Raw genomic sequence first — 20,382 nt, 5'->3', positions numbered from 1 at the left:
GAAAAGCTATCAATAACAAAAATAGAGATATATCTACAGAATTATGATGCATATTACAATATAGCAAAAATATTTGGAGAGTAAAGTGATTTAATGAGAATTAAATACTATTTAAGATAAATTTTAAATATCTTAGTGGTAAAAGTATATGTCTTTCTGAGAAAACCAAATGTATTTATTTGACAGGATAAATTGTTTATCCAGACAAATATTAATCAACATTTATTAATTATTATCTATATTACAGCAAAAAGGGCAATATTATGAACATTTTCTTCCCCAAACAGCTGCTCAAACTCTGCACATCATAATGCAGATATAAATAGCATAGCTCATTATATTTTAGATAGCTGGAGTCTATTACACACTTTTGAAAATTATTATTTTGCTCTGCCTATTTTTCTCTCATGAGTTACAACTAAATATTGACATGTAAAAGAAACATGATTTAAAACTAGTTTTTCCCCAATATCCATTCTCTCCTTCTTGGAGAACCTGAGACTTTTAGCCCAGAATAACAGCTATATTATTTAGACTCGTAAACAATAATTTTTAGGAAGCGAAACAATCATTTCAAGAGACATCTGCATTATTTCGACCTACTGGGTCACAGCAGAAAATGCTATGTGCTCCTTACAGGTTGGACTCTTAAGAGAAAGAATAAATCTTACTGATAGTTTCTGCTCCCTCCTGTGGGCCTGAATGTAGATTTGGTATTGTCATGAGATTCTTGGGGTGTTGCTTCACCAGCTGGAAACCTCTGTAGCCAGTGGCACCTGCGCCTCAGTTTTGCTTGGGCCTGCTGGGCTCATTCTGTCCACTCAGCCTGGCAGGCTGTGCTCGGCTTGTGCTACTGGCCTGGATCCCACACCTGCCAAGGAAAGTCAAGCGCGAAACAGCAAGGGGCGTGTGAGTGAGTGAGCATTGGGTCCAGCCACTGCACACAGCCAGGCACACCAGGTGCTGGCTCCCTGTGAGGCTGCAGCTGGACCAGGCATACCACAAGCAGCTTCCATGGTTGGCACCAGAAGCTTGGAGACACCAAGAACTGCAGAGACCTAGACAAGGTGTAACAGCTCTGGCTTGGAGAGCTCCTAGATCTGGTATCCCTATAGGGGCTATAGCTCTTCTCTCCTTCTCTCCTTCTTGTCACCCTCAACATGGCAAGCAAGGGGCATGTTTCAGCCCTGTTAGTTATAGCTCTTTTAGCCCTGCCATTTGACAGGTTCCAAGTTCTTGTCTGACATCCAGGAAAAATGAAGTACATGGACAGGTGGAGGTTGAGCAAGGTGAAGAGGAACTTTATTGAATGACAGAACAGCTCAGGAAGGAGACCCACAGTGGATAGCTCCTCTCCTCTGGCAGGGCATCCTGATGAGTGTTCAGCTCTCAACAGAGAGGAGACCCTGGAGTGGGTAGCTCCTCTCCGTGGCTGGTTGTCAGTTCATTTACTCAGCTCTCAGCAGAGAGGAGACCCTGGCATGGGTAGCTCCTCTCTGCAGGGAGGTCATCCCATTTTCTCCTTGAATCTCACTGAGTCTGGGGTTTTTATGGGCTTCTGAGGGGAGGAAGTGTGAGCCAATTGGTCCAAGGGCAGCCATGGGTAGGCTTGGAAAAAGCACCATAAGTTCCCACTCTGGTCTGTGAGACTTGGTCTGTCCCCCAAGATTCAGGCCTTCCCCAGCTTGAAGGTAGGGCTTCACTGGGACTCTCCCCTTCCTGCCCTGGTGCCTGTTTGCCTCCTACCACTGTTCATAGCACCCAGGCTGCTCATGCTGAGAGATGCCTGCAGGCCAGTGCTGAGTTGTCCTCAGCACCCCCTTGGCCTCTCTCCCATGCTCATTGGTGCCCAACGTCTGGAGGGGGCCTAGGCAGCAGGGGGTTTTCATGTCAGTACTGCCCTGAGCATGCACACACCTGGCCAGGTTGTGACAGTGCCCTAGCTCAGTCTCAACTTTGCTGCAAGATCAGAGCAAGTGTCAGGAGCAGGGAGAGGCCAGGCAGTAGGAGCAGGCACTTCTGAGCCTATGAGGGAAGGAGGTGACTTCCCAGGCGCCTGAGAGTGCAGAGATGCCTGGATCTGCAGCTGTGGTTTGGGTGGCTGCAGCTATGCCTGGGAGGGCAGGACACCTGCCTACTTCCAGCCTCCAAGAGCACAGGGATACCCAGGTCCACAGTCACAGCTTTGGTGGTTGCAGCTGCACCTGGGAGGGCAGGGCTCCTACCTGCTTTGTGGAGCCCACAGCCCCAGCTGCTCCTTCCCACTGCAGCCAGTGTTTTTGCAGTTGCTGATCCAGATGGGCTGCTGCTGCCATCAGTAATGAGACATATTTATCAAACTAGAAGCAGGAAACACCTAGAGATGGCAGAGTAAAAAGAGAAAAGGAGTCTTAGGTCTCCCATGCCTGGAGTCACCATAGGAATCCTGGACTGACAATGCTTATGTTGATACATGAGAAAGAAAGAAAACTTTTGCTTCTTGTACCCTAACTTTCAAATTTTGTTATTTATCAAGATGACCATATGGTTTTTACCCATTAACTAATAATATGAGGAATTACATAAACATTGAATAAAATAATCAAAGAATGAATATTTTTGCATTCTTGATAAAAACTTTACTTGGTCAACTTTGCAATAGATTCAGTTTTTTTCTATTTCATTTAAGCTATTTACATCAATATACAAAAGTGCTATTAGTCTGAAATTTTTATTTTTTAATTGTTTTGATATTATAGTTGTGCTAGATTTATAAAATAATTTTCAGAATCTTCCATATTTTCTATGCTCCTACATAATTTATATGTCAGGTAAATATTGGTCTTTGGAAAACTTTAAGGAAATTGCTTTTAAATCACTATGGCCTAAATATTTTCACACACTTTTCCATTCTTACATAATTATTGATATTCCTAGGCTTCCTTTTTTTTTGATCAATGTTAATCAACTGTATGTTTTTAGAAAATCATATTATACTGAGATTTGTATATCAGATTACACAGATTTGTATATGACATTCAAAAACATTTTCTCAGATTTTGGATCTTCTTTCTCATTCGTAATATAGTGCTCTTCAGTTTTACGCATTACTGTTTCCTCAGCTTTACATAAGACTGAAGTTTATCTATTTAATTGTCTTTGTCAAATAATCTCCACTGACTTTTCTTCTTTACAATGTATTCACTTACTTCCTGCAATACAGGCTCTCTTTTTGTTTTTCTTGTTTTGTGTTTCTTTTCTTGAATTGATTGGTTAGTTCACTTATTTGTAGGTTTTTTGCTTAACAAGAAAAACATTTGCAGATAAAAATTTTGATTTCTGATGAAATCTTTGATCATTCTAAAAATTTTTGATATATATTATTCCCACTGTCATTTTTCTACTAATATCTAAGTGGAATTTTTGTTTCTCCTTTACTCCAGTGTAACTTCGGGGAGTTCTTTTTCTTTTAAGTTTTAGATATTTGTAGAGGGTTACAATTATGTAACAATGTCTGTTACATATTTAAGTTAAAATAGATAGGAAGACAAGTTTTTTTTTTTCCAGTCCTCTAATATTTCTGTCCATCTACACTGAAAGTTCTAAAGGGTTTATCTTTATATATTTAAATGCAAGATTATTCATTTTGCAAGTGTTTATGTCTGATCTATCTTTAATATATACTTCACAGATTATCAGTGATGCAACATTAATGTCTGAAATACTACTTAAATTTATTCTTTTGAGATCCCTGTTTTCACATTGAATTTGAGTAATATGTCTTTATCTGTCTTTTTACATTTAATTTTCTTGTGAGTCATTCTTTAGGTGTGGTTTTATGAATAGCATTTAGATTTGGTTTTGTAAACCAATGTGATAATCTACTTTCCAATTTTGTGTGTGTGTGTGTGTGTGTGTGTGTGTGTTTGCTATTTCCTATTTATAATTTACTTTCCTCAGAAACATGAAGTATAGAATATAAAATATACAGTATATGTTTTCTCCAGCCAATCTCTTGACCTTCTGCCCCATTCCTTCTTGCTTTATTCTCCTTTTGGACCTATTGGCTCTGTATAAAGGTAGAAAAATAAAATGGTAGAAACAATTGTTGGAGGTCCTTAAAAAATCAGTGCCCAGAACATATGCTGAGGACATCTAGCAGAGCTTGGTTTTGGGGACATGTTGAATTTACTTACAACTTTACTAATTACAATGTATTATAATTTGATCTTCATCTCTAGGCTGATTTAAGAGTGCTGTGAAAATACTGTTTATGCAGGCCGGGCGCGGTGGCTCAAGCCTGTAATCCCAGCACTTTGGGAGGCCGAGACAGGCGGATCACGAGGTCAGGAGATCGAGACCATCCTGGCTGACACGGTGAAACCCCGTCTCTACTAAAAAATACAAAAAACTAGCCGGGCGAGGTGGCGGGCGCCTGTAGTCCCAGCTACTCGGGAGGCTGAGGCAGGAGAATGGCATGAACCTGGGAGGCGGAGCTTGCAGTGAGCTGAGATCTGGCCACTGCACTCCAGCCTGGGCCACAGAGCGAGACTCTGTCTCAAAAAAAAAAAAAAAAAAAAAAAGAAAATACTGTTTATGCATATGGATTATTTTTTGAAAAGATTATAAAGAAGTCATATATTCATTGGAATATATGCATATATAACTAGTTCATTTTTGTAAACTACTTAAGATGAAATTAGTGAAGGACATTAGATATAGGTGTTAAGTATAAAGTGGATATAACTCTGTGTAGTCTTAAAGAAAAACCATATGACAAGATAGAAGACTCAGAGTACATCAAAAATGTGGACGGGTGCCCTTATGCAAATGAGGAAGGTTAGACCTTGAATGTCAGATATTAGGATTCAAGCTTCTAATGATTCTTCCTCTTTTTTCTTATTATAATCAATTAATAACATAACCTCACATAGGCTACCCTAAGTTACAGAAGCTTTATCAACCAATTCTACCTTAAACTTTAACAGGGAGGTCTCTCCTGCCTACTCAGCTCTCCCTGCAAAAGTAACTCTGGGCTAATTTGTCCCCCATGGATATCTTCTTCCTCAAGCTGTCTTTTCTGCTTCCTGCTTCTTAACTTTGTTCTGGTCTCTAAGTAGAAAGTGCTAAGGAGATGAAAAAAAAAAGTCCAGTTTTGAAAAGTCTTATTTTTAGTTCATGGACCTTTGTTACTGAGAAGAGAGTTAAAAAAATTAATTTGGTCTTTGAAAATCAAACACAAGACAAAGAGTACACAACAAAGTGAAATTCGAAATATATATATTTCTTAGTCTGCCTTCATCAAAAGTTGGCAGGATTTCCTTCTACAGTCTGGCAATTTGTGAATTAAGCTTAGCCTGCATATTAGGTGAATTTTATTATTTTCTGTGTTTTCAGACACATTTTGAAAGTCATATTAGGAAGAAGTTAAATAAGAAGTGTCTTTGACAAACATCACCTTAAGTTGAAAGCCCCATTAAGAGAGAATTTCACTCTTTTTTTTGTAATATAATGTATTAGGTCAAACATCTTTTTCAAGCTGGGCTTAGTTACCCCAAATGTGTGTTTGGTAAATACTCTACCATGGACTGTCATATTTTATTCAAAGCTTTCAACATGAACATTGTATTTCTTAATTTTACCTAAAAACTCTTGAACATAGTTGTGAATTCTAAAACAAATGTTACATTGAGTCAAATATTTCCTAAATTTGTCACTTATTATTTTCAATGGGAGATTTAGTTCCCAAATTAAAGTTCTGAAAGGATAAAGAATTTACAAGGTAATAAGCTAGAAAATTATCTATTAATATAAAGGCATGTTATTTCCATTAACTAACAAATACATTCTTGGATTTGACTCAATAACTACAAAGTTATCCTTCTGATACAGAATAACCTAAGGGTGCTTTCTAATTAAAATTCTGAAAGTTGATGCTCAGTTACCATATCTGTCTGCAATTCTAAATTAAGCTGGGATCTCTTATATTGAGTTAGTCTATAATCTCTTCTTTCACTGCTATGTAGCAGTTGAAGAAATGCTAATTTAGTAAATCAGATCAAGTTCAATCCTAAACTATTATTACTATAGCAAATAAAGTTAGTGGTAGTTATGGTCGAGTTGCAATTTATGGAACCTCATAATCTTACTGGTAATAAAAATAATAATTCCAACAATAATAATATTCTACCATTTATTACACTCTCGCTCTTGCTGTGTTCTAGGCCTTTAAAATGCATTATCTCATCTGACTTGTGCTACAACTGGAAGAGGGAATTATCACATCAATTCTATAGTTAAAGCAGCTGAGGTGAGAAAATAGGATGGTTTTCAATAACAAAGCAATGGGCGCCAGGGGGTTGAGTGATTGGATGGAAGGTGCAATCAGAAAAGACGATTCATTAAAAAGCTTTTAAGATATTGTAATAACATTCGTTTTAGGTTTTAAAATTGCCTTAGTAGTAGACATGTGCCTTAGATGATATGGAAAGACGAAGCACAACACATAAGAAAATAAAAATCATAAACTCCACTTCACAGGTTACATTTTACATGAGTGGGAAATTTCCAGAAACTGCCTACCCCTTCTATGTAGGGATCTGGAATTCAGGAGAGAGGTCTGACTGAGTTATAGCTTTGGAAATTATCAGTATATGATATAAGTTGAAGTCTCAGGTATGGATAAGACATTTTAAAAGAGCTTTGTGAACTGAGAAGAAAAAAGGACAAAGGGTATGATTGTGGAATTTGGATATTCAAAAAGCAATTAAAATGATAAATAATGCTATAATTAGGACAGGGTGTTATGATCAAAACTAATAAAGATTATACGAGATAGAGAATAGCTGAAAATGTTGAATTACGTTGTCAAGCAAGACGAAGCTTGAAAGGTATCTAATTGGCTCACCAATTAGTCAGCTACAGCTACCCATTCCTGGTGAACAGAGGTGGGCACACTTGGAATTCAGTTTTCTGGTGTATTCAGGAGTGAATGGTAGGTGGGTAGGTGAGGAAGTGAATGGAAATTCTACAAAGCAAGGGTGTGCAGAGATTAAGAGGTCAGTAGCTAGAAATCAAGAAAATAGTTTTATTAGAGAGACTACAACACATTTATCTCTGCACAGGAGTGAATGGTAGGTGGGTAGGTGAGGAAGAGAATGGAAAGTGTAAAAGCCAGGGTGTGCAGAGGTTAAAAGGTCAGTAGCTAGAATCGAGAGAAAACTTTTATTAAAGAAACTTAAACACATCTATGTGTGGAGAGAGAGAGAAGATTGAGACATAGGGCAGACAGATGATAGGAGAGTGATGCTTGAAGGAAGTCCAGTACATAAATCTCAAGTTGTCCTGGAAGGGCTGCCACAGATTATTGTCTGCAGGGCACTGAGTGGAGGGGTGAGAGACAACACAAAGTCTTGTTACCATACTGAAATTACACAATGTCCGTGATAGAAAAGTCCTTAGGGTTATCTACGGCAATGTCCAGCTGTTATATTTGTGCATATTCAGGAAAGTGAAGGACTTACTTAGGGTCGGATAACTACGTAGGGACAGAAGCAAGACCGGAATTTTGTTCTGATTTGTAATTCAATGTTCTTTCTGGTACACCAGGAAACACAGACTCAAGTTTATACTTTCTGGTGGTAGAATATCAAAGCATTTCTTAACAGCATCTTGAGTATTGAATTCACCTTTTATTGAGGCGAGGACTAGAAAAACTAATTTTTCTTGCTTTCTAAACTTGCCCTACTCCTGAAATCTGTATGAATCAACTGTAATTTTGACTTTTAATTTTTAATAATGGTTCTTCCAAAGTGGATTAAAAATGGTAGATGTACGGAAGTTTGATTTTGCATGATACTTTTATATATATATGTTCTCAAATCTAAATAACTATCATATTTTTGAAACTGTATGCCAATATTCTTGAAAAACAAGCATGGAAAATAAACATTTTCAGGTATGAGTACATGAGGATGGGATTGGAAATCACATGGATAAGTAAGGAGATTTGGGATTTTGTGGTAGCTGTTCAGATATGAGACCTTCAAGGCTGTTTTGAGTAAAAATATTCACAGTCATAAGTAGCTATGCAGCACAATTCTGAATAGTGGTATTCTGAAATTTGGTTTATATTTGAGTCATTGCTTTCCAAATTTTGTTTCCCAAGTTGCTTATAGGTATTTTTTGAATAAAGAAGTCTGTGGTCAAATTTTTGCCATACTTTCACTGTATCCTCTCCTACCCCTACTTGAAAATTACAATGCAGAGTTAAAGATCTAAATAATCCTACAGAGTAGAAGACCTAAAGACATCTAAGAATTCCAATTATCTTGTTGAATCCATGTTTTCTAAACTTGTTTAACCACAAAGCAGGGTTTGGTTTTGTCTTCCTTTTTTTCCCTTAGAATATTTATTATTAATATTAGTAATATTAGTATTATTATTTGAGACAGATTCTCACTTCGTCACCCAGGCTGGAGTGCAGTAGTGTGATCTTGGCTCACTGCAGGCTCCACCTCCCGGGTTCAAGAGATTCTCATGCTTCAGTCTCCCTAGTAGCTGGGATTACAGATGTGTGCCACCAGACCCGGGTTTTTTTGTTTGTTTTCTTTTTAGTAGACACAGGGTTTCACCATGCTGGCCAGAATGGTCTTGAACTCATGACCTCCCTGATCCACCCGCCTCGGCTTCCCAAAGTGATAGGATTACAGACGTGAACCACCCAACGCGCTGGTCCATTCCTAAAACATTTATTATCGTCTCAAGAGTAAAAGTGTTCCACAAGTGGCAGAGAATTTTCTAGACTGGATTTTCTCTTTTTCAGGATCTTTTATTCAGTATCCAAATTTTTAAGACATCTGTTGAACACAAATACTTATCTTTCTCTGAAATAAACGTGCATTTGCCACACTAAAGGCGCTAAGAGCTAAAGAGCTAAAGAGAAAAAAGGGCATGCTTTGCTATAGTACGTTTACATTCTATCAATACTAACATTGTAAAACATAATTTTTCAGTATATAAATATATATATTTTATATTATATGCATAATATACATTATGTGTACATTTGTGTATGTATACATTTTGTGTGTACATTTTGTGGGGCAGGTGTTATCAGTACAAATATCTATTTTTTAATTAGGCTTGTTCGTATTTTGGGAATGTCTAAATTTTGTATAGCTCATTGGTATTTACCTTGCCTTCTTTATAATAACGAAAGATTTTAACTTTGGTTGGCACCAACTGATATTCAAAATAAGTATTATTTCCTTAATAATTTGGTTTATTGTCCTTTCTGTAACAATAGAGCCAATGACCAGTTGCCTAAAATCTCTCCTTTCCATGTTTAATATTAAATATTTGGCCCAGTAAAAGTCCACAGCTCTGCTTTTCAAAGCTTACTTCAGCACACTCCTCTTACTCCTCTTACAAATGGTGACATGTTTTCCTAAGCCCAAAAAGAATCTAACATGTGACTAATCTAAAGATGCCAAGAGACATTTGCTTTTGTTTTGATTTGAAATACTATTGTGAAGTAGAAGGTCCATCTCGAAGGTGCTAGCATTTGAAACATGTTACTGTGTCATCTAACAAAGGACATAAAGATAATTGAACAATAAACTAAGAAAGTGCATGAATTATTTCTGTCATCTATTTTTTAATTGCATAAAACAATATGGAAAACTGTAGATATCAGTCTAAGAATATTTAGATGCCCCAGCTAGTCATTGAAAGCACCTACCATTTCTTACAGACTCCATCTGCCATGCATTGCCAGACTTAGTGATAAGTGAACTTGGTAAGTTGTGATGCTTGCTTAATCAGCAGTATCAACCTTGATAATTTGATATATTTAGAAATACCAAAGTGAATGAAGCATTATATAAAAATAGACATTTTTTTTTCTTAAAATAGCATCATTGTAGTGCATTACACTCTTGGTAACAGACCTTGGTAAAATCCCCAAACTGAAAGCGGTTTGCTGAACCAGGATGTATTTTGCAAGGTCAGTGTACACCCTATGACATGAACCAAGTTTTTATGTTTATTCAAAGAGAAAGGTCTATAAATGATGACAATGTTCAAATATCTTTAGTAGATGAATTGGAGACTAAAATCTGAAAAAAATTCATATAGTTTCTGGTACAGTTTCACCAACTTTGCCTACGAGTCATACTTAACATCTAACGGTAAGACAAGGTCAACAACAGCAGGATCCCAGGACATCAGCATGGAAGTCAAGCTCACTGAAATTCAGATTTACTGGGCTGGACGTGTGTGGAAGATGGATATCAGCAGGGTGGCGAAGCAGCTGATAGACTCGCTGAAATGGAGTGACTGTAAGCACAGTAGGCAAAAGAAGTACTCTAAGGCCTTTAAGCAATGTGGCATAACTTCTGACTGGTGGACAGTGATAGCAGCAAACAGACCATGCTGGTGCACAGCAATCAGAACTTGTGTGACTCCCTTCTAGTGACTGTGCTATGCAAACTCTAGGACTTTTGCTTGAACTATAATAAGGTAGCTGTATAGAGATGTATAATGGCATGCTTTCCTTTTGAAATAGATGTAGCTAGGTCTTTATTGCATTGATTTGAATAAAACTAATATTTCTGCTACAAAAGAATTCTTGTCAAAATCTGTCCCTTAGGGCCCTCACAAGTGATTTTTCACTCCTAAGTTACCCCAAACTATCCTGTAACCTCTCTTTACATTTTCACATTGCTATATAATTTAGCTTCTCAGAAATGTTTATTTAGTTTCTGTTTTCCTTGGCATGCTCTCTGTAATTCTAACTTCTTATTTTCAAGGTTTACTGTGATTCTCAATCCTTCTGAAATGCATTTCATCCCGTTTCCTTTTGCTTTATTCTGTCTACGAACTTACCAGTTCAATGAGCCTTTACTTTCACAGGAGCTAAGAAACAAATAAGAGATCCAGTGAACACATGTTATGTGATTTATCCTCATTGGCATTTCTTTATATATTTCATTTGTCTTTTTTAGAAATTTGACATAAAGCTTAGCCCTAGCATGAAGGCTTCCCAAACCAGTAAAGTTGATTAGAACATATTCAAGTTTAATTTTATCCCATTAAGCAAACTGGATTCAGGGCCTTTGAGCTTTGATGGTAGCTGATGCATGTTCCAGTAACATATAATTCAAATGCTGCTGTCTAGAGTTTGCTGTAGTTTTGAACTTTATCCCTGAAAGGTTGTGTGGTTCAGACTTGTGTGTTTTTCTTTTCTAAGTTACAATAAGGTATAAAATTTCATTTTAAGAATTCTACAATCCTTGAAAACATCATGGAGTTTTTCAATTGTAGAGATTTAGAATAGATCTTATGATTTACATATTTCTCAAGTCCATAACAACTGATCTTGTTTAGTTACTATGAAGAACATCTTTTCACCCTATAGAAAAGGAATATTTTAAATAATGACTTAATTTTGAACTATTATTTTATCTTCCATACAAGCTATTTGATTACTGGAGTTTTGCTTTTCAGAAATAATTCAACCTAATTTTAAAAACAACTGATTATGGGATATATCTGTATCTATATTTATTTCTATATCTATATCTATCCCTCAACCAATTATAGTCCTATAGAACATTTAGCAGTTCTAAAAAATGAGTCAATGACAATTTTTGCTTTTTTGACAGAAATACTGGATGAGGCTTATAATTAAGTGTGTTAATCAGAAAAAAAAACTTTATAGCAAGAATATATACAATGAATGCTTTATTGAGTCCTAAGACTTCTGGAAAATTATCACAGAATAAAGTTTGATGTGTTCACATTCTCTAACATCCCACAATTACTGAAAATCATATATATATATATTTTTTGAGATGGAATCTTCCTCTGTCACCCAGGCTGGAGTGCAGTGGTGCAATCTCAGCTCACTGCAACCTCCACCTCCCAGGTTAATATAATTCTTCTGTCTCAGCTTCCTGAGTAGTTCAGATTACAGATGCATGCCACCATACCTAGCTAACTTTTGTAGTTTTACTAGAGATGGGGTTTTACCATGTTGGCCAGACTAGTCTCAAACTCCTGACCTCAAATGATCCGCCCACCGCAGCCTCCCAAAGTGCTGAGATTACAGGCATGAGCCACCGCGCCTGGCCTAAAAATCATCTTTAACATTACCAGTTTGTTATTTAGATGAGAAAAGAATATGCAAGAAGATTTAAAAATATTTTTTGTTACTTTTAATTTGTTGATAAAATTATTTTATTTTGTTTATTTTTATATTTTACTTATTGTCTAAAAAAAGATTTAAGGATGAGTTCAACATCAAAATGTGACCCAAACAAAAGGAACCAGAAATAAATTATAAGATATCTTGATTTTCCTTCAGTCAGGGCCATAAGGACAATATGCCACATGATATGATTTTAATTATTTGATAAAGGAATGCATGCCAGTTCATTTGGAGAAACAGATTTTTCCTAGTACTAAATTCTAAATAAAATCCATCATATAAATTTCTACAAAGGGTTTTAAAGTAACATAATTAGCTAGGTATTTTATAGGAAGAAGAAAAATTATTTTAATATTCCTATATTTACCCATCCATAAACACTACAAATTAAATATCACTAGCAAATATAGTGGGCACTATCCAGAATTTAGGTAATTTAGATGCTAATAATACATTGACAACATATATAAAACTAGAGCAAGGTTTAGCCTGCCCATTGAGAAGTCTATCTCAAATATCCTTGACTTACGTGAGCTTGTTTCAGGATTAAGTTATAGTCAGTTCAGGGCTGGATTCTGTGATGACTATCTGGAAGGCCAATATTCCATGCTGTTGAAAGCGATCCATATTCTTTAAATCTAATATAAATCTATGGCAGAACTTACATTTATTATGAAAATCTGGCAACTTGATTTTTATTGTCACTACTTTCATATAGAAAGGTGCCTCTACGTAGAATCAAAATTGCTACAAAAAAAGAGTTTTGACTCATTCCAAGTAATTGCCCACTAATTTATTTGAAATCTCAGAGTTCTGTATGGAGAAGATATCGGGTCTTAAAAAAAAAAAACAAAAACAAACAAAAACAAAAAACAAACAAAGATCTAACCACAAAATAAAACCTTTAATTGCCTATTTTTATTATATAACTGTAATATTTTTAAGTGAACTGTATACTAGTTCACTTATATGCACTTGATATGCATTAAGTATGTGCATATCAAGTGTTGCATTTCTGATAGTTACCGTTTCTTTTTTAACTACTTTCATATATTTTAACATCTAAAAGAATAAAATTAAGGTTGCTATTTTCCCAATACAAAACTATTTAAACAAGTCCTTTAGTCTATTGTGCACCTATGATGTGATAACCACAGTCCTTGTTGCTAAAGACTAACAAAGCATTTGTTTAGTGGAGAGTGAAACAGGTAAACATTAGTAAAGACTATAAATATTTTGTGATAAATGCAGTGAGAGAACATGTACGGGGTGCATTGTGAAAACAGAGGACAATCACCTCATTGGCCTGAGTCCCGAAGGCCGTTTAGTTGTTAATCAGGTGAAGGGCATTTTAACTAGAAGGAATGGCAATTTAAGGAGTATTGAATCCAAATGCAAGAAGTTCAGTGTGGCTGCAGTCCAGATGTTTTATGGGCAGGTAGGAGGAGATTAAGTAGGAAAGGATGTGGAAGCCAGATAATGAAGGACTTTGCTTACAATAAAAAAAAGTTGGATTTTATCCAAAGTGTTAAGGCGTTAATTAAAGCTTGAGGATTTATAGAGGGGGTAGATTCCAGAGCTATTAGAAGAACATAGTATAGCATAGCAGCTAAAAGGACCTGCCTAAACCTGGGTTTAAATCTAGGCCTTGTCTACTAAGAGTTATGTGACTTGAGCATGTTATTTAACCTCTAAACCTGAGTGTTCTTATCTGCAAAATACCTGCCTGGTACGTCGTTACTGTGCAGTAAAGAGTAGCTGTTGCTGCTGATTCTGGCTGCTACTTCCACTTCTTAAAAAGTGGACTTGAAGACTGAATACTGGCAGTCATGGAGGAGTAGAGTGCTACTGGAGAATTCACTAGAAATGTAGGAAGAAGAATGGGTTTGGGTTTTGGTATTTTAGACATGTTAAATTTGAAACCGAAAGTGCAAATCCAATGGAATCCATGCTAGTTTGTGAGCTATCAGCAAATGAGGTATCAGACGAAACCATGCGTGAATGACAAAACTGCCTACATAGAGGAGATAGACAAGAAGATGTCAAAGGTGAAAAACTGCGTGCATTCACTATTATTTGAAAATGATGTGGAAAAAGAAAATAAAATCCCTGAATGAGAGGAAATCATAAAGGGATATAAGAGAAAATGGTGTTACAAAAGTCAAAGAAAGATTTCCAGGAAATAAATTGTTTATCATACTGATTGCCAATGAGATGTCAGTTGTGATAATGCTAGAAAATATTCACAAGAAGGAGTCACTGGAAGTCACTGTCAGTGTTCAGAGAGGAAAAGGGAAAATCGAGTTTCAGTGGAATAGGAAGTGATTGAGACAAGAAGAAATGGAGAGTCTAGAGATTTGTCTGAAAAGGAGAGAGATGATGATGATGATGATGATGATGATACTGAGAGGAGAGCTTAAGGACTTTTTAGTTTTGATTTGAACATATTATCACATTGCATGCAGGAAAAGAGCTGATTAAGGAGGATATGTACACAAGAAAATGGGGAATAATTTTGTAATCGAAATTTTAGTTAAAAATTTTCCCCCAAACACTGAGAAACAGTATATATGAAATGCTAAAGTAAGGCATGAAACTACTGAGATGACTGAATTGTTGATTTAAGTGTCTTGGGCTTCCTCGGGACCATGACATGGGTTCCTTGCAGTCACAAGCCATAAGGGGCTGGTGCCTAACTCATACCAAAAAGCCAAGACTTGTGCACATATAAAAAGTAAGTGACTTTCCAGAATGTGTCAGGGCCAAGGATATGTAAGGATTACCTTTGAACCAGATAGGGACTACAACTGAAAACTGTTATACAGTCATTCTGACTCTTGTGCAAGTGGACTGCTTAGGACAGTAATGAGAAAAAGAAGACTATGGGGAGTGGACTCCAGGAAACCAGGAGTACACAAGTGCAGTTCACAGCATGGGAGTTCAGTGGAAAGTACCCAGCTGAGGAGCAGCTTCTGAAGAGCCCACAGAAGGCGCCACCAAGAAAGAGCCACTTTTAAGCATATAACAGGACTACGGGGCATCAAGCCTCTTAAAAAGAACATTAACAAAGTGAGAGTATCCCACCTTTCTTTTCCTAATGGGAGAGCAGAGAGTAAAAAAGTGAGACTACCACATTCTCCTTCCTGAAGGCAGGAAACCTGCTTGCTTGCAGCAGAAGCATCAGCTTGGAGAAAAGTTTAGAGTTTTGTTTATTCTTTAGGACTGGCTTACTACTTTATGATTTATTATATGTAATTTAAAGTGATTTGGTTTTTCTACTACCTGCAAATGACCAGAAAAGTCACGAGACTGCTTAGAGCTCTACAGTGGTGGTAGAATAAATGCAAAGGTGCAGAAGAACATAGAAATACAGTTAAATTTTTAATAATATACAAATCACACTTATTTGGCATTCTGGTACATTTGGTTCAGTAAGGTCCCAAAGAAGTGTGAGTGGATAGAATCCACATTTAGGAAAACTGACCTTGAATAGCAAACTTTCACAAATGTAGAAGAGAAAGCGATAAAAATGAGAAAAGATAATGATAAAATTTAGTTGGAGCAAACAGCTAAAAGAACAGAAATAAATGAGGAGAAATTTGACTTGATGAGCCTTATTTTTTCTGGGAATTGATGAGCTTCCCTTCTGTGAGTTAACAGTCCTGGTGAGGCAGTGATTAGATTGGAAGATTAAAAATTGAGAGAGGTTTAGAATGAAACAGAGTAGTGGTGCTCAAAGTGTGGTCCTCAGACATCCCCTGCGAAATTGTTATAAATCCAACTCCTTAAGTCTCAACCAGACTTCCTGAATCAGAAACTCTAGGGGTGGAGCCCAACAATCTGTATTTTAACAAGCCCTCCTGATGATTCTCCTGCACACTGTAGAGTCTAAGAACCACTGTAAGAGTTTAGTGATTTAAAGCACGCGTTCTGTGTTTAAATCACAGCACTGCCACTTATGGTCTTTTGCAAATTACTAATATTTAACCACTCCTTGTCTCAGTTTCTTCATCTGTAAAATGAGGATACCTAGCAATAACATACTCATAGTATTTTTGTAAAGTCTATATTACTCAATGTGCTGGAAGTCTTTAGAATCTCTACCATATTGAAATAATAATTAACAAATGTGTATTATCATTGTGGAAAAATGGAATAAATTTCTAAGTATACATATAAGACAATGGTAGTTCTGATTAGTCTGTATGTACTTTGTGACAATTTACCCCTTAGTAGCCAAGACTCTTTGTTTTAGTCCCTTGCCACAAGCCTGCCCATCCGGGACTCCTGTTGTCTTTTTCTTTTTCTGCACCATCTTCAGCAGCATAAGGCTACTTTGATGAAAGAAATGGAGGAAAGGAGGAAGAATAAACCAAGAAGCAAAGTAATGTGTGCAGGGAAATGCATATTGAATTAGTCAAGTTCTGTAGGAGTTTCAAATAAATATATGATAACAAATTTTTGGGGAATAAAATTTTGGTTTTTGTTTTTTGGAAACACTTTAAATGTTTCTTTGAGAAATAATGCTAGGAAGCCATATCAAATATAGTAGCCTGGTAAAAGACAAATTCTGTGGTATCTAGAGAATCTGGTTTCCAGTGCATTTGAAAGAAATGTCTAATTAAATTGATTATATTTTCATTTACTTAGATCTATATGGCTTCATTTTTAAAGTATTTAATGATATTTTCCAAGACCCAAATAATTTGATAGTAATAATGTTGGCTACATAGATGAGTCCCCAGTAGTTTTTTGCTTATTATTACTGATAAAACCACATTCAAAAGTATACTATTTGTGTTTTTCTGGTTACACCCTAATAGGCTGAAAATATGTAATAAAATACCCTAATGACTACACCTTGAGAACTAAACCCTGTTGTAATTGCTTTGATGCATGGGCTAGCAGGATAATTGATTGACACTAAGACTGCTCAGTAAACAGCCAGCTAACAGAATTAGATTAATGAAAACATATGGTAATTACAACTGTGCAGAACAACTTGAAATCTACAATGTAGCCTCAGGATAAATAATCAAAAGTCTGATCAAAGAGCAATTAGAGTTAATAAAAGTCTTATTGTGCATTTAGGATTAAGTAAGGCTGAAAGATAAAACTGTAAAGTTTTAGGAGGGTATTTGATGAAAGATTTACTTCATTCCTAAAAAAAAAAAAAAAAAAGGTTTTGGTATTCTGGAGTAGTAATTGAATTTTTGAAAAAGGAAATTCTCATACATGTTTTTTAAACATTGCTTAAGAAACATTTATTTTAGGATTCTTCATACTACATTGGTATTTTTATAACACACATTTACTTAAATAAGTCCTTGAACTTCGACTCATTCATTCATCTGACAAACAATTATTAAGCACTTACTATATACAAGTCTCCAAAGAGAAAAAAAAGTAAAGGTAAAACAGTCACAAATGCTGACCTTTAGTATTTTAGTCTAGTAGAGAACTAAAATATGTTTTTTAAAAATTTGTGATTTAAGGTGGGAAGAGGTAGAAAAGCTTTTTAGAAACATATGAATAAAATATTTGAATGATTAAAAGGAAGAAGTGATTACTTTCAGGGGGGGCTTCAAAGAAAGCTTTAAGATTCCTTCATGAGTCTTTTAAGTTTGAAGAATTTGTTACATATTTTGGCAAAGATAGGAATGTTTTGCTTTACAATACTCCTTACAGTGAGCCCTATTTTCTGTTTTGTCAGTCCCAGCATATCGTCTTTATAATTGAAAGCATATATTTGATTTTATAGTCTTATTGTCTTATTTCCTAGATGGATGAAACTAGAAGTAAAGCCATGAGTCATAAATCATAAATATTAGGCTTTCAAGTATTACTTTGATTCAAGAGCCAATAACCCTTTTCTCACATGCCACCCTGAATATTTATTACTAGGTTCAATGAGTTCAAAATATAGTAATGACCCAAGGACCCACCAGTCTAGAGACAGAGAGAAAATTGGCTTAATTGTGTTCACATGTTTCTAGGGCTGGGGTCTGTGGCGGTGTCAGCATCATGGAAATGGATTGGAACCACTATAGTAAGATGTGCACATTTACACTTACAGCTGTCTTTAGGTAAATTAATTGTCTCTTCTTGGATGCCTTGGGCTAAAGGCAATCTAGTTTATGTATCACCAATTTGGGGGTTCAGGGAAAATAGGGAGTGAGTTTACCTGGGTGTTTTTGGGTAGTCTCAACACTGGGGATCTCTTCCAGATCTCTCCTTGTTGCCCTTCACTCCTATCTGCCACCTCCCTTTCCGATCAATGAAGAGTGGTTGATTGGGGAAGGGAGCTCTGCGAAGGAGAGAATGACAAGACAAGAATTATTATATCAGAAAAAGTTGACAGTTTGGTGCTGTGCAAACCAAAAGATAATATTGATCACAGAACAAAAATGCAATTGATTTTCAAGGAAAGTGAATACCTTAATACTAAAACTTCAAAGCGTAATAGTTCTTTGAAGTATATAAAGATGAGTATAGAATCTCTTTTAAAAGATGAGAAAATTGAGATTCAGACAGGGCATGTGACATTACCCAAGATTGCATGGCCTATGTGAGATATTATCTTGAGATAATACTTTCCAGTTCCTCTTGTAGTGCATTTTTTACTCAGACCAAGAATGCCCAGGTCTTCACTGAGCACCCTACCAACTCCCTCCCACATTATCATTTTCTTGCTCCATTCATTGTCCTTTATCATATTTTTGGTGGCATTTTTTGTTCATGTTATTGTAGGATTGATTTTCTCATGTGTGAGATTATTTAGTTTCTTTCCACTAGAAATGAAGTTTCTTGAGGGCAGTCATATATCTTGTTCACTAATGTTTCTAAATCTGATTACCATTGCTGTATCCTCAGCACCTAATACAGCGTTGGTAGATCTGCAATATACATTTACTAACTGACTATTTATTTACTATACAAAGTGGGCTAGGTGATTATAAATCAGAATAATTCCAGCTGAGTGATATGCGCTCTGTACAATTGGAGTTGTGAAGATAACATAAATATTCCACAACTCTACATTCGGGTTTTTATTGTGTTATTAAACTATATTGCAAAATGTATTGCTCTCCTCCTTTCCTGAAAAATGCCCATTTAAACTACACTACAAAATTTTGCATATACTCTTATAAGATATTTATTGACCCAAGGTATTCTTAAGTATTGGCTATAGGATAAATTATTCTACAGGCTTAACAACACAGACTAGCTAAGTATGAGATTCCACAAGATTCCGTTCTAGACCCTGGGGAGCATAACAATGAATGTACTATGGTCCCTAGTTTTGGGTAGCTAATAGCCTAATTGCATGTAAAACTCTTTTGGAGTACCAGGATCAGAATTTTGGAGCTATTACAGACAATGTACTGATGAAGATGTGGGTCAGCATATTTTAGTGATTTGACCAATCAAGCTGGAGGTAATAGTAGAGCTGGAACTGAAACCCAGATTTTCTGGTTCTCAATCAGCATTTTTCCCCTAAGTGTTTACAAGTTCTAGTTATTATTTTTGCTGATTAACTACCATGAATAAATGTGTCTTACCATGAGCTTATTTCTCTGATTGTCTTTATTTCATTTTGTTTTTCTCAGCTGTATTGAAGAGCATGATTCTACAAGCCAATGATTCTTTCCCTGGTATCTGCCCTTAAGGAGTCTATGACCTTTCATGTTTCTTAGCTGTCATTTCCTCAAGCAAACATTGGCAGGTCTATCCATCTTTCCTCCTAGATACTTTTCTAACCTCTTAATAATTTGATATTTTTAGCCACTTGCCAATTTACTCAGTGTGCATATTTTCACTTCACTGACTTGTATCTAGGTTCAAACTCAACCTTTTAAGCACTACAGAAAAAAAATTTACTCATTCATTTTTCATGCATTATTTCATTTTACAAATATGAATGCCTACCATGTGCCAGGCACAATGCTAAGTATGGCAGACAGAATTGTGAGCAAATAGTCAAAGTACTTCCTTTATAAAAGAGTTTACGGACTACTGAAGTGGAGGAAAACCAATACACACACAAACACACATACACACACACACACACTATTGCAACTGTGACAAATGCTACAATAGAAAGATATTCATCCTGTGTGAACCTATGATAGGAATATTTGACATTGCCAAGTAGGTCAGAAAAGCTTTCTCTGAGAAAGTAACATTTCAGT

General features: G+C 36.0%; 1 protein-coding gene and 1 long non-coding RNA gene across 16 annotated transcripts in view; one reads left to right on the top strand and one right to left on the bottom strand.

Annotated features, from left to right (window-relative positions):
* Positions 1-20,382, top strand: part of NLGN1 (neuroligin 1) — a 901,503-nt gene that overhangs the window by 556,474 nt on the left and 324,647 nt on the right. The window lies entirely within an intron of this gene.
* LOC108584634 overlaps positions 840-20,382 on the bottom strand; it is a 31,689-nt gene continuing 12,146 nt past the window's right edge. The window contains exons 2-4 of the long non-coding RNA XR_001899948.3: positions 18,375-18,497; positions 2,226-2,356; positions 840-871 (exon numbers count right to left, since the gene is read on the bottom strand). This is a non-coding gene — a long non-coding RNA (uncharacterized LOC108584634). The remainder of the gene's footprint in view (positions 872-2,225; positions 2,357-18,374; positions 18,498-20,382) is intronic.

Source organism: Papio anubis, chromosome 2 (genome assembly GCF_008728515.1).
Source record: "Papio anubis isolate 15944 chromosome 2, Panubis1.0, whole genome shotgun sequence".
Classification (NCBI taxonomy): Eukaryota; Metazoa; Chordata; class Mammalia; order Primates; family Cercopithecidae; genus Papio; species Papio anubis.
This window is presented reverse-complemented; position numbering and strand designations above follow the sequence as displayed.